Genomic DNA, 16,081 nt, shown 5'->3' on the forward strand with positions numbered 1-16,081 from the left:
GGAACATTTTTCCATAGGCAAACAAGGCCATGGGAAGAGGTCTGCTCTAAACACTGTAGCCTCGTGCAGTGAAGAGGAGGGTCTCTGGGTAGCCAGTCCAAGCATATTTCCAGACCTAGATCCAAGCCCCCTACCTCCCAGACACCCACTCGGCACAACTGCGGAGAACAGGATCCAGGCTGTCCTCTGTGTGTTCTCAGCAATGAGAGTGCATAGACTCACCTGGCTTTATAAAGATTAGTCCCTTGAGTTCATCTTCTCTCTGCAAAGACATTCCTGAGGGCTGCCTCAGATCCACCAGCTCCCTGTGAAGGTGGACTGTGCCCATCTACTTATTCTGCCAGATTTTCCTAGGGATGACCATTAACTGGGGAACCAGCCTCTCCTCCCACCCCAACAACACACACACACACAAGCATATTTAATTTTCTAAAACAATAGAGTCTAAACTAACGATGGGAGGCAGAAGCCTTTTTAAGTAGCTTTTGTGTAGACCACAGTGCTCAGCAACTTGCCTTTCCTTCTCTTTGGGCTTGCTCAACACAAAAAGTGGGGGCTATTTCTGTGCCACAAACCCCTTAAAGTCTGCATCTTTCATGATGTGAAGAGAAGCATTTTCAATGCAACTCCAGGAAGGATTTAATTAAATTCCTAGCTGAGGGCCCTGGGATATTTGCCAGTTTTACTCTGGAAGAAGAATGAATAGTTTGTTCCTCTCATTGCTTAAATCGATAAATCCTTGTGACTCCAAATTCTGAGCACGCGGAGGGCACACACCATGAGTTTTTTCATCTTTTTATCATTGGTTCTTAAGACAGTGCTGAGCAGTGTTGGTGCTCAATGCTTGTTTTTCTAAGGGGAGGGATTTTTTTGATGCCTAAGGACCCTATGTGCCTTACCTGCTTCCCTCTTTCCTACTTATTTATAAGGCGTTGCGCTCACTGCCCTCCTCTAGCTGTTCTACCTGGATCACAATGGTCCACGTGCAGGGCCTAACTTTACCAGGTTATAAAAGTGGATTCCAAGACCTGCCAGGAAATAAGGCTTGAACTCATTTGTGAAGTCACCGACCATGCCAAACTCATGCACAGTCAACGTTTAATAAGGGCCCAAACAGATTCTGGAAAGGAGTGGCCACAGCAGTGGCATAATTCTTCAAGGTCCCCAAATCCACACATAAAAATGGGCAGTCCAACCAGACAGAGCCAGATGAAAATCCGTGCTGCACATTTACGGCAAACGCAGGTGACAAGGTTTCGCCCGCAAACCCCAAGATGCAAGGTTTACAGTAACAGTGTCTGGGTGGGAGAAAGCAGAAGGGAGCCTCAGGGAGACGTGTAAATAAGCACCACAGGAGAGCCAACAGGTCAAACTGCCAACAGCAAGCACAGCTGGGCAATTTGAGAAGAGCAGCTGAAACCCAGAAGGGTTTGCTCAAGCCAGGGGCAGGTCAGGGCAAAACATCTGAAGGGGCCGGGGCAGTCTGGGCCCCACACACTCCTGGAACTGACAGGCCCCTGCAGTGGGAGTGGAATTCAAATGGAGCAATACAGGGGCAAGAGAGAAGAAGAAAAGGGCATGTCCAGCAAAAGCATATACTTTCTAAATTTTACACAAAAACAGCTGAACAGTGAGCTCTGTGAAGTTAAAAAAAGCTATTCTGAACACACCTAAAGTTTTCCTAAAGTTTAGGAAAACTCATTTCACATGAAAATAAACAATATAAAAGCATCATAGTTGAAACTGTTTCAAAGTTTTTATATGAAAAGAGACTAAGGAACAGAACAATACTCCCACAGGCAAGGACAGAATGCCAGAAAATATATTCCCGTAAATCACTTGAAAACTAATTTGCTATTTCAAAAGAGCTGAAAGATACTCATCAAAATGACATAACATGAAAGTCACCAAAAATCAGAAACACAAAATCTCAGAAGTCAGATGACAAAATTAAAGAAAACTAGAAATAAAACACCATTTCAGAAATGAAGACTAAACTGGAAAACACCAAAGAGAACAGATACAACATAAGATGACTTGGGAGAAATAGGTGAAAGGAGGAAAATTTTAAATTTGAAAGAAAAATTGAAGAGATAAAATTGATGACAGAAAATGACAAATATTAAAATAAGTAAAGAAGATTCAACTTATTGACAATCTCTAAAGAAAACTGAAACAAGGGAAATACCAAAAACTTTAATTCAAAAGTTTTCAAACGAAGGATTTGAAATTACATATTGAAAGAACAGCCCAATCAACAGGAAGACATTGCTAGCAAAATTACTGAACTTTAAAGACAAAAGAATCCCATGGGCTTAGAGGCAAAAATAAAGTAACATAATGGAAATAAAATTAGATTATCAGAGGAGTCCACAAGAGAATGAGCTTCAGACAACTAGAATGACCGAAGAGACATCAACAAATGGCTGGTGGTGAGCATTAAATATATAATTACATATAGACAAATTGAAAAGTAAATTCACTATTTTTAGTGGTTGTATTAGTGGCTATAGTATTTTTATTAGCATATTGAGACTGCTGTGTGGATACTGTGGCATATAACAGATAGCTAATTACAGAACATTCTGAGTCCATTCTCCCCAGTGTTCTTGAGAACCAGAATTGCCTGTGTGGAAAAACGGAGGTGAAAATGTCACATAGAAAATTTTAAGTATTGCTATAAACTCACAAGGTAATTTTATATTAAAAAAAACATTCCAGCCTAGAAACAATACACCAACATTGGATTCTTGAAACTCCATTTCCCACTGAGAAGACCTTAAGATATTTTGGAGAAATGGCCAGCTCCAGGTATGGAGAAGGAAATGTACAAGATAAGCCTCAAACATCTTGTCATAGCAGATATCAAGAAAGCTAACAGTGAGCGTAAGGGGGGTTTCAAAACGACTCAGGAATCAGCACGAAGAGGGGGCCCCTGAGCACGGATGGGGCAAATTGAACTTCAATAAGGGTAAGCATTACAATGAATTGAAACTTACCTAATGTTTAAAACCGTGAGTTCATAATTAAATTTTAAAAATTAACTGGCCACTTTTGGAAGATTATCAGATACCAATCCATTATATTGAAAATGGTAAAGAAAGTTTTAATATTAAGCATTTATCCTCATTTTCCTTTTTGGACTTTACCATTGGGCAACCAAAGAGCAGTTGAGAAGATGCAGCTCCTCATCAAGTTACTACAGCTAATATATGAAAACAAAATGAAAGAATTCAAATATCACCCCCTGTAATCTCTAATGAAATAATACACCTAGACATTGCCTGTTGAAGTTGCTAACATCACAAAAAGAGCAAAACCCAGATATTATTGTGCCTCCTCAGGAAAGAACTTAACACCACCGACAGTCTTGCCAAATGGACTGAACCTGAGCCTGAGCAAGTCTCTACTTCCAGCTGCATGAGATACAGAGAATAGAGGGGAATATTGACCTGCACCTGGGTAAGCCATCAGCTCAACTCAACAGGTCTAACAACCCAGGTTCCACAACAGAGAGACTGTAAGGACCAACGGCAGAAAGAAATGGGGGAAGAAACTGTCGATTAAAGGAGATCTGTAACACATCAAATTGTAGAAGTAGACAGAGATGCATATCTGGGTGACAGAACTACACAGAACTGCAAGGAAGAGATTACTATAAAAGTTAGGGTAGTGGGTACATTTGGAGGCAGGTGGAATGGGGTATGTCTGGACCAGGCCCAGGTGGGCTTTCCAGGGGATCTAGAGTAGAAACTTTATGACCTTCGTAATATTTAGAAGGGAGCTTGCCGTAGAGTCATGCATTAAGCTTGTTTGGTGTGGTTTTCTGCTCTATTTTACCATGAAAAGTTAAGTTTAAGAAGTAAAAATATAATAATGCCCCAAATTCTCAAGGAATGGGAGCAATCATATAGAGGTTAGATGCCAGCAGGAACCCTGGAAATCTGGAGTAAAGCAGAGGGTAAAGAGCAGGGAGAACCTAACTCCAGATGTCAAGGTCAGGGGCCCTGGTGACACGAATGAGTCTGTCCAGTTCTGGAGATGAGAAATCCTGGATCACATGGCGGACACACTGGACTAAGAAGGAGCCCCAGGTCTCAGCAGAAGTCATTAGGGAAAGCACCATGGTTCAAGTTGACAAGGAGACAGCCAGAGACAAATCGCCAACCAAAGGTGGGCCCATCAGAGAAAGAGGGTGGCCAAAAGCCTTAAACATTTACCTGGCTGAACCTCATCCACCACCATACCAGGAATATTTATAGAATAAAGATAGAGCATATTTAAACCAATTTTAAAAAGTAAAGGACACTTCAAAAAGTAATGGCTTTTCAAAGAAAACTATAATCACTTTCCCCTGAAATGCATGTTCTCGAAAACTTTTCTGGAAAGATTCAAGATTAGCATCCTTTTACAGACCTGTTCTGAAACATCTTCCATTTCCTTTCCCTGATTCCGATGCACTTTAGGCACCTCCTCAGGCTCTCTGGAATTTATCTGTCCCAGAAGCCTTTGGCCACAGTTTGGTCCTGGCAGCCCCTGCAATGACGAATTTGGGGAGCTCAGGCTGACTTCCCGTGGGCACAATCTGACACCTTCCTACCCCCAGGCTTCCCAGTTGTCACTGTTTCGTGAGACACCTCAGGACCTGCTCCACAATTGCTGTGGTAGACTGTCAGCCTCCACCACAGCCTCCAGGTCTCTCTGACCACTGCTGAGCTCCACCGCCCGTCTGCCTCAACCCCCACCGCCACCCCTTTTGGCTACTTTCCCTTCCTGCAGCCGCTGGGACATGACTGCCCTTAGCTAAGGCGAGAAGCACTGAACACGTAGGAGGGCTGGTGCTCCACTCACCCAGCAGGATGTCCTGAACCGATAACCTGCTGGTGCAGGCACACAGAAGCCCGGCGTTGGCCCGAGGTCCAAACAACTCTGAGACGTAGCAGCCGGGCAGGGAGCAGCACTATAAGAACTAAGGCTTCACCTGTGGCTGATGGCGATGAGACACAGGTGGAAGGTGAGGTTTCCAGAGGGGGTAATTAATGATCTTTCTAAGGATTAAAGGCAGGAGGGACTCCCTTTTTGGCCAGGGAAGCTTTGAAAGGTGAAATGTACAGGCTCAGGATGGCTGGACACCAATGGAGGAGATTCGCCTCCAGCAACCCCAAGGCAGACTGTGCTGGAAATGAGATCCAGGCTCTCATCGTGAGGGTGGCAGAGCTGCAAAGAAGATGGAATGTGCAGCCTGACTTCTAAGACAAAGTCCTAGTGGGAAAACAGTGGGCCTGTGAGTCCGAGGGTGAGGATATTTAGCTGGACCATACTGAAAAGCTGAGATGCCAAATTCCTCCCAACACTCTGGGCTCTGGGCAGCAGAGATGACCTCCCCTTGCCTCAAGACCACCAAGTGGCCCCACCTGCAGTAGATGCTTCATCAGATGATGCTTGTTCTTCTTGATGAGAGAGGTCAGCAAAGCCTCTGCAGAGGGGGAGGCTCCTCGCACGTGTGCCCCCGCAGTCCTTGTGTCTGGGCAGCAGGAAGCTGCACCGCTCCTCGAGATCTCCAAGGGTTCTACCTCCATCCACATTCCCTCTTCTCTTCCTGGGACAAGGACTTTTTGGCTTCTTGGGAGAGCTGCCCCCTCCTCAGCCCCCACACCCGGTCCAAATTTTCCATCCAGAAAGAGTCCCCTATTTCCCCTAGGTTCTCAGGCTTCTGGAAACCGAAGCCGAGAAGGCTTCTGGCTGTGTTCTGCTTTCTGCAATGGGGCGATGAGCTCAGGCAAGCCATGCTGGTTAAATGTGGGGAAGGAGGAAGAAGGGAAAAATCAGAAGGGGGGTAAATGTAATTTCAAAAACAGAGTGAAAGAATGAGGCAGGCACAAATGAGGCCAAGAGAGGAATCTAACTTCTTGTCAGAGCTCACTCCTGTATGCAAACATCAAATCCCAAACACTGGCTAGACTGCAAATCACTGTCTTGCAACCTATTTTTTAAAAGGGCATAATACAAGCAAAATTGAAAGAGCTATAGCTACTTATGCAACGTAGCACAACCTCAGTTCTCGCCTGGTAACTTTCATGAGAGGCTCTTTCAAATCACACTGGCTCTAATTCTCCAGATTGTTAACTGGTTCCATGGGGACTCATGGGCTCAAACATCTTTAGGTGAATTTTCTCACTGACCTGTTTCAAAGTATGTCAAAAGTCATCACTGAATGACATTTCTGATACCAAAGCCAAGGCACACATCTCAGTACATAAACTGATTGGAAATTAGTATTTATAGTCCCCATATAAATGCATGTCTTTGATGAACTGGAATGCTTGTTAAACACACGCATCCTGCAACAATACCATCCCAGTATACAAAATACCTAAGATTTTAATGCCAACCTGAACAGATATCTCACATCAGACCTACTATTAGTTTCCCAAAATCCAAGCCTAAAATACAAATCACATTGTCTATGCAATCATTCATTTATAGCCAAAAAAAAAGCAACCATCCATCAGCTATTAATTAAAAGAGATTTCGGGGTAATCTAGATACCTTCAACCATATACTGTAGTTGCATTCTTATCTTTGGCTGCTAAGAGTTGCATTAATTTTATTTCCCTTCAGTCCAAAGTCTCACTGCTTGCATGCAATAATACATGTTGATCCCTTGGAATAAATACATAAAAGTTGGAGCCTTCCCCAAAGCTTTCACAAATGTGGACGCTTTTAACGCTTACCATCTGGAGAATGATGCTTTCATCATCACAGTCACTTTAATCATCTTGCCTAATAAACAAGCATGATTGATCTGAGGTGAATGGTTGTTCAGGAACCCAAAGACAGCATCCCCGGAGGAGATGCCTGGGATCAGCTGGGAGCCAAGAAATCATTCAGAGCCAGACAATGACAAGCCTCACAGCCATGGTGAAATGGGCACGTGTGCAACCTGGACATCAGCACATAGTCGAGTTACGTCTTGGAGAGGAAAGTAAGTTGTGTTTATCAGTCACACTTGACACTTATCTGGGAATAGCCGTGAATGCAACAAACCTTAGTGAAACCCTCCTTGTGTTCACCAAACTCATGGGAGCGTCAGCCAAGGGCAGTAAAAACTGTATTGGAGGCTGATGAGAGCTGAAACAGAGCCATCCTGCCTGCCAAGCCAATATCTATTTCACTAAAGAGTTGGATTATCTGTTGTTTTCCCATGTCATTTGTCTGGACTAAACTAAAGAACTCTTTTAAGTATATTATCTTCAACAGATACATAGAGAAAGTAAACCTGTTTCAGAAACAGTTATATATGACCCAGGTAGATAAACCATTGGCAAAAAAAATAAAAAGTAAAAACTGTTCAGAATATAAAAATGTTTCCAATTTTTGTTTTCCAAATTTCAGAACCTGACTTTTGTTTTTGGCTTAGTTCAAAAGAGTTTATGCATGCATTGTATATTTCTCCAAGCACAGTATGACTATAGGTTATAAGCACCAAAGAAATATTTAAGGAATGGAAAAAATCATTCTGTGCAAACAAGCCAGGAGTCATTTTTAATAATTCACACTGCAAGCAACAAAAAGCTTTTCCACCTCTGGCCTATCAACAGAAATTCTCATATATAAGCCCTTTCATACCAGAGAGCTGAGGTTATCCTGCCTTCTCACTCACTTCTATACCCATGTGTGATGCAACCCAGTTATAAAAATCAGGAAAGGCATCCCCACCATGCAAGTAGCTGAACTATATCAATGCAATCAATACACAGGCAGAACCCCAATAAGCAATATCATTTGAAAGTAAAATACATTTTATAATGCTAAATCAAATGACCACATAAAACAAAATTTTTTTTTTTTTTCAGATTTGGCACTGGTTGGCTACTTTGAATGCAGACCCTTTTTTTCCTTCTACTATCCTTCTGGCATTGCTTGCTTTTGTCCTGTGTTTCCCAACCAAGCTGGAGGCTTCCCCTGCCTCTCTCCTCATGTGCCAAGGGATTTGGGTCTTCAGATGCCACCTCTTTGCCAACATCCTGTTTGGATTATCGATAGAGAGGCTGGAGCTTTGGAAAGCTATCATCTCTGAAATAGTTGTCAGCCTGTAGTTTTGCAAACTGCAGAGTACAAGCACTTCAATATTTATGCTCCTTCTATCGACACTGAGTAAATTAGAATCTGGAATACCTGCATTATCCAAGCCATCTGCCTCACTGCATTTTTTAAAATGAGTAGGTGGGGGAAATTTATGAGCATTTTCTCCTATCTCTTGTTGCTAGGGCAACTACTTTTTTTGGTAAGGATAATTCTAACATCTCAAAAGAATGAGTGCACAACCTGCAGAGCTTTAAGTCCCATCAAGTTTCCAAGGGCATTGTAAGATTGCAAGATGGCTGAAAATACCCAGGGCTGAATTGTTGCTTTGCATTTTCACAATCTGCCCATTCTGAATGTGGAGTCCACAAAGTTTGCTTCCCAAAGCAAAATGACTTGCTTTCACCCAGTGTATTTTATTGGGTGCCATTTTGTCATTCGTGCACATAAGACTCGGGGGAAACGAAAACATCCGTTCGGTCCCATCACACTGGAAGTCATTTTATTGAAACAACCCCCTTGTGTGAAAAAGACAAAATAAAAAATAATTATTTTCAGTTCCATGGAGTTCTTTGCCTGAAAATAGAGAATGTGCAAGCAGAGTGGGGAACTGCCTACAGTTTTCATATCCTCGGGGGTCCTAGAAAACATCACTCCTCGATCTCACCATAGGAGAGAACACACTAAAAGGGACTCGAGAATGTGCCGTTTGTCTTGCTGGTTTCACTGCAGCGTAAATCACCGGTAGCACATTTTGTACGAGGGAAGGCAGTTGTGGCCAGAATGGAAAATGACAATGGATGGTCCCAGTGATTTGCATTTTGCTTTTGGAGACAATCAGATTGTCGCCTCTGCCACATTGGAGCTGCATTCTTCACACATGAAATACTGTTTTTCATTCTCTGGAGCCCCCACTTGCTCTAGAGGAGCTGGCTTGGTCCACACTCAGGTTCCAAACTCTCTCCTATGTACTCCCTAAGCAGAAAAATTTTTGCATGCAGTTAAGCAAAGGGTTCCTGATACGAAAAGACTCTGTCTTACATTAAGTGTGATGTACAAGAAAGCAATCACAGAAAAACAAAGCCAGTGATCCCTGTTGGTGAGAGAATATGTAACAACTGAATCTGTGATTGCAAATGGCTGAGAAAAAGCTTTACCTCGACCTCTCTATTCACAGTGAAGCAGGAAAATGAGTGTAAAAGGGACTTTAATATTTAACTGTAATTTTTAATGTTATGAAAACTTTCAATTAGCATGATCCCTCTCAAATAGATGTCATCTATGCCCATCATGGTCGAAGGCCCACGCATTAGGTTTACTCATCTGTTTGCCTTCATTTATTTACCACTTGCAAACTTAGGTGAATATGTAAAAATTATCATCATAAACCAGAAAACTGATATATATATATGATCGTATATATATATATGCCATCAACCAGGAGCTTGTTAGAAATGCAAATTCTTAAGCCACACGGCAGCCCAACAGCCTCACTGTAGAGGGGTCTGGGAATCCCTGCTTTACCAAACCCTCCCGGGGAGGCTATGGACACACAAACCTGACGGGCACTGGTCTACATTTTCTTGGCCCAGAAACCACCAAATCTCCAGTGTCCTCATTCGTATCATGAATTAACTAACTCTGTGGTTATGGCATTGACAGATTCAATGTATTTCGTATCTAGAACCATGTACGATACCTCCAGATCACAGAAATACACAATATATTAGCCAAGACACTATTCTATATTTATTAACTTCATAAACCATCATTTACTGTATCCTTGAAGCCATACAAAAATGAAGGAAATATTAAGGGGAAAGGTAGAAGAAATTATTTAAGAAATTATGCTGCCATTAAATATGGCTTGAAAGGAATTTGTAAAAATATGGAGAAATATGTTTTATCATATGAACCCTAAAATGTGATATGCAAAATTACATATTCAGTGTAATCACAACTTTAAAATATAGTTTAAAAAAAAAAGCTGGAAAGAAATTTGCCAAAATGTTAGCATCCATGTCTTTCGGTGGTGGAGACAACAAATGATTTTGTTCCTTCCCTCTTTTTACTTATGTCTGTTTTTCACCATTTTTTTTTTTTTTTTTTTTTTGATAATAGCATGGAGGTCTCGCTTTCTTAACGGAAAATGCACTTTAAATACACAGTAAGGCAGGACAAATCTATAACTTGCTAACACAAAGTCGTGCATCAATTCTCACAATCAAGTTTTTACTCTGGTGGACATTGTCTAGATCTGAAGCAGAGCTGAGTTTCTCCTGGGACTCCTGGTTTCACAGGTTGTCCACTCACAGAGAGAGTGACGTGTTTTATTAGCCCATCCTGTGCAGCGCATCGCACATCATCAGGACATGACCCTGACAGCCTAGAAATGCTCCGCAGAGCAAGGGATGACTTGGGATTCACGTAGGTGCCCAAACGGTTTCATTAAAGGGAGGATTCACCCAGGTAAGGCATCGTGCCTAATTCAGCCCTTCCGTCCTCGTATCGGATGCCCTGACTCTGGAGAATGATAGACAGTTGGAGAGAACCTAGGGATACAATAACGTACTTTCCGGGTGGTTCCCCAGCTATAGATGTGCTATAGCTTCTTAAAACTGTCCCAGTTGTTGCTGCCATTTAAATTTTGAGATTCCACAGAGACGCAAAGTCAATCAATCATTCAGAAAGATAAAAAATTATTCCCTAAAATGTTGACTTAACCTTGAGAATGCCCTTTTGGCTACCTCAAAGAACACCTGCAAAGGATCTTTTTGAAATGAAATGATACCTGCTTTCAGCATTATACTGGTGACATTAGGTTATAAGTAGCAAGAGGCACCCAGGGGTTGAAGATGAAAGGGCGTGGGCAACAGAATCAGAATTAGAAAGGAAGTCTGCGCTCCTTTACTCTGTGTCAATGCTCGACTGTTTCTTTCATCAGCTACACTTTTCTCATCTGCAAAATGAAAATAGTAATACCTGCCTTCCAAGGTCACTGTGAGTATTAGAGACAGAGTGAAGGCCCAGCACAAAGCACCGTGATGAGGGATATGGAGGAGGTGGTGGTGGCTTCAATTGTGTCCCCCAAGATTGGACAGGTTCTTGGTCTTGGTCTGCATTCTGGTGGATGTGGACCATTGTAAATAGTCTCTTCAAGATGTCACTTCAGTTAAGGTGTGGCCAAACTGAATCAGATTGGACTTTCATCTGGGTTACAAGAGTCCTTTATAAACAGAGTGAATGTCAGACAGAGAAACCACAGGAAGCAGACAGAAGCCAGAAGTCAAAGGGACCCTGAGAAGAAAGGAGAAGAGGCCGCCATGTGCATTGCCATGTGTTAGAAAAGCCAAGGACCAAGGATCGCCAGCAGCCAGCCCCAGAGTGCCACCATCTTTGAGGAGAAGCATTGCCTTGTTGATACTTCCATTTTTGGACTTCTCCTAGTCTCAAAACTGAGAGCCAATAAATTCTCCTTGTTTAATCCAACCTACTGTGGGGTATTTGTTTTAATAGCTGGGAAACCAAAACAGAGGGGCTGACAGTAGTCCAAGAAATAGCAGCAAGTATTACCTGATTAATAACCAAGGAGTCATTTATTCCTCCATTCTAAAGAATCAGTTTTTTTTTTTAATTTTTTGATTAAAAAAAAAAAAAAAGAACCAGCTGCTGGTAAGATTATAAACTGGTATCACTTCTTAGGAAAACAATTTGCCATAATCAATGACCCAACTATTCCCAGCTTAGCACATGTGTCCTGAGTCACAAATGAGGATACATTCAAAGCAGCACTGCTTGTAAAAGGAAAAGTCTAGAAACAGGGCAAATACCCTGTCAAGAGAATGGATAAATAATTGTAGCATAGTTACCCAGTGAAATATTTTAAGGATGTCAAATTGAATGAACTATGTCATAAACTTTAGAAACAACATTGAATGAAAAAAAGCAGCTCCCAATAGGATACTCTTTACAGGAAATACAAAAGCAAACAAAAGTAAACTACATATTATTTGGACATGCATGAATAAACAAACAAGCAAGCAAACAAACAAATAGTGTGTATATATGTATGACGAAAAAGAGAAAAAGCAAAAATGACAAAATGAAAAATCCACATTTCAGGCTCTTCATTCCCTCCAGGGAGAGGAGACACACACATAAGAGACTGGTAATTTCCTGATTTGTAGGCTCAATAGGGACTTGACATTTTATTTAATGTCATCATACATAGAACAATGAAGAAATGTCCGAATATGGGCACTTGAATAATTTTAAACACTGTTAACAATAGAAGAACATGTCCTCTGAAGGCTGTTCCTAAATGCAGAAAGAAATAGAATCAGGAGAGGGGACTCGACTTATCAAGGAGTAATTAAGGAAAAAAAAAAAAAACAAAGATAAAGGAAGTTATATAAGTAAAAGCAGCTAAAGGAAAATAAAGAGTTGTGATGAATTGAGAAAAAGCAATGGAGAGAAAAGATAGGGAGGAGTTTGGGAGGTAAACAGAGCGCAGCACAAGGCTCAGAATTTGAGAAACACTGGGCTGAACGCTGGCACAATCCCAGGACAGACTAACTCCAGCACGTCGCAATGTCGACAGAGCTCTGTCCTAAGTAGTTGTCTTCTTTGAAGATTTCTCACACTAATTAACAGCTATACTTCACATACATTTAAAAAAAATTTATCTACACACCTTCACCATCTTCCTTTACTTTTTTTTTTCCTTTCTGAAAGAGCAACTAAACCAACAAACACAAACCACTCCACATCTACACATCTCAAACAGGCTTTGTCACTAGAAGGATAAAGGATTGTAGCAAAGTAGTAGTGAACATTTTTAGCATTTTCTGAGCAGTTACTTGGTGCTCTACTCTCTAAGTGCTTTGTCTAGGAGGTCGCTTCAGTCCTGCTACATGGAGTTTGGAGCTCTGCGCATCTCTATGAACCAAAGACGCTAAGAGATGGACAGGCTGGGGGAGGCCGGCTGGCTCTTTCCCAAGATGGCGCATGGGGCTGCGTTGCCTGAAGCCCAGCCCATGCTCTCATCTGCCCCACTCCATGAAGCTCACCTCAGGGGGTCAGGGAGGTGAGCTGCGGGGTCCACCACCCCCCTCTCCATATCCTGAGTCCTGAAGGGGCTCCCTGGCTCCCTCTGGCCTTAAACCAAAGGCGCCTGGGCCCACCTGGGAACCAAAGGGAAGGTGATGGCACATGAACCACCTCCCCACCTCCCAGCACCGGTCAATGGCCTCATCCCTCACTCTGCATGTCACCAGTTCACACTCCAGGGCTTTAGCAAGTCTTGGTCTTGAATAATGAAGATAATGCGCAATCAGGCCCAGTTCACAGCTATGGTGCCCAATGAACCCGGGCCCTGGCTGCTCTGGGCTTGCAGGCAGGACCCTGCTCCTTTCATTAGCAGCCGAGTGCAGGATTCAAGTGAAAATGCAAGAGCTCTACAATCATCCCAGTGCTTCCAAAACTTCCTAGTACCCTGGCTGCCCCCAGACCAATGGCCTGATGGCATCCCCAGCTCTGGGCAGGCGGGAGGGAAGGGGACAGCCCCCCAGGGTGACGCAGGCATCTTCACACCCAGATGGAAAAGCGCGGAGGGAGAAGAAACCTGGGGAGCAATGAAATAAATACAGACCCAGTGACGGGAACAGCTGAATTCTCAGGTGGTTTTCAATTACAATGAAGTCAGGGAAAAAAAATCAATAATCACTCTCTCCTAATTTTACTGGGAATGTTTAATTCTGAGCACAGTATTTTACACAGCACTTACTAAGGAGGAAAAAAGGAGACTTCTCATCCAATCTGATGCTCTTTGGTCTCTAAGTTTCTATTCTGGGCTTGGCACAGAAGTTTCCAAAAGTGCCTTTTGTCATTTGGAAAAGGGATAGCTACAAGGCAGAGGCCACCCCACGCCACCTTCCGTGTTTTTCCCTAGGCAGCTTGCTTATTTTGAACTTTATTTTCCCTTTGAATGACTGTATTATCTCTATTATTTCCCCCAAAGAGGACAGAGTCCTTCTGAAAGTCCTTTATGCTCCTAGAAAAGAAAAATACCACTTTCCCCAAATTTACATTACAAATTGCATTTCAAATCCAAAAGGAAAGACTGATTATTTTTATTCAAATTACATCAGCTCTTTTCCAGGAATAAATTAAACTCTAGTTCCCTACTGAGTTTAAAAATAAAAAAAAACTTTCCAGAACAAACCAGGAGGATATTGCCCATACATGTCCTCCTTTTATAGCTACTCTCCCCCACAATTCTTATAAAGATATATTTTGATACCTATTTTTATATTGCTTATACTGTTTATATTCATATTTACATGTTGCACAGTTAAAACATGTAATACAAATACATATTTTTATTGTATTATCTATAAATAGACATTATATATTTATATGTCATATGTTATATGGTTGTAAACAGATATAAAATAAATATGTTATCTGGTTAGCTGGATGTAACCAGATAAATGTATATATAATCACATGTAATGTTATCGGTACATATATACATTTATATTATTATAAATACATTTGTATTTTTGTATTTATTTTTCATATATCATTTTGCATATTATTTATGTAGATTTTATATGTGTGTTAATACTAAACACATCACTTTTCTGCAACAGTGGAAGAGCTGATCTAAACCGTATTGCAATTGCACCCCAGCCCTAGCACCCTGCTCAGTCCTAAGGTGCCACTGCCTTGCCCTAATCGGAAGTGACAGAGAATCACAGAATGGAAGGTGAGGCGAAGAGAGGGAGCAGCTTTCTGAAGCATATTCCATTGACAGCAAACATGAAAGGCTTTGTCTATTTTGGAGGGCCTCTGGGACGTGTGCCCGTTGGGTTGGGGAACAAATGCTTTTGTAGCTCACCCCAATTTGGAAAATATATCCACTGACCTAAGAGACGAGACAAAGTGGAGAGACGTTGGCAAAGGAAAGCTGAGTCCCCAGGAGGTTTGGGTTTGCCCCAAGTCACAACCACCCAGGAGCCAGGGCAGAAGGGGAATCCAGATTTCTCTGAGTGCTGCTTGTGATCCACTGCAGTTTAGGAAAGAGGGGCTCATTCCATTTCGTTCTGTTTGTTTTTAATATTGAAAAGCCACCAATGATGTTAATGGGCTGGACAAACCAGTGCAGGTTTTGGACCAAGAGGGCAACTCTTGAGTAGGCTCACAGTTCCCTGCAATAATGTAAACAAGCGTCCTTTCTCTTGTTGTTAGAATGTCGAATACTGAAGACGTCCATGTGGGAAGAAGATGTTAAAAAACTTTGTTTCTGCATTATTCTATTACATTCTAAATGAGTGGAATTCAGTCTCCAGTGGGCTCAAATCTTGTCAGCCAGTTGTGTAACTATTAGACTACCTGTCCTCTCAACGGAAAATTCTGAAATAACGAGGGGAAATCGCATTGGAGAGTGGTTTGCCAACCACTTGGCTGCCTGCCTCCAGAAGCCAAATGCAGGGACCAATGTCAGAAGCTCACTGCCCTCCACGGGACAGAGACGTCAAAGGGGACTAGTTGCCCTCTTCACCGAACAGCAGCACAGAAACCATTCATTTTCACTTCGCAGATTGTTCTAGTTTGCTAATGCTGCCGGAATGCAAAACACCCGAATTGGATTGGTTTTTATAAAAGGGGGTTTATTTGGTTACACAGTTACAGTCTTAAGGCCATAAAGTGTCCAAGGTAACACATCAACAATTGGGTACCTTCACTGGAGGATGGCCAATGGTGTCCGGAAAACCTCTGTTAGCTGGGAAGGCACGTGGCTGGCGTCTGCTCCAAGTTCTGGCTTCAAAATGGCCTTCTCCCAGGACGTTCCTCTCTAGGCTGCAGTTCCTCAAAAATGTCACTCTTAGTTGTACTTGGGGTATCTGTCCTCTCTTAGCTTCTCTGGAGCAAGAGTCTGCTTTCAACGGCCGTCTTCAAACTGTCTGTCATCTGCAGCTCCTGTGCATTCTTC

Source organism: Choloepus didactylus, chromosome X (assembly GCF_015220235.1).
Source record: "Choloepus didactylus isolate mChoDid1 chromosome X, mChoDid1.pri, whole genome shotgun sequence".
Lineage (NCBI taxonomy): Eukaryota > Metazoa > Chordata > Mammalia > Pilosa > Megalonychidae > Choloepus > Choloepus didactylus.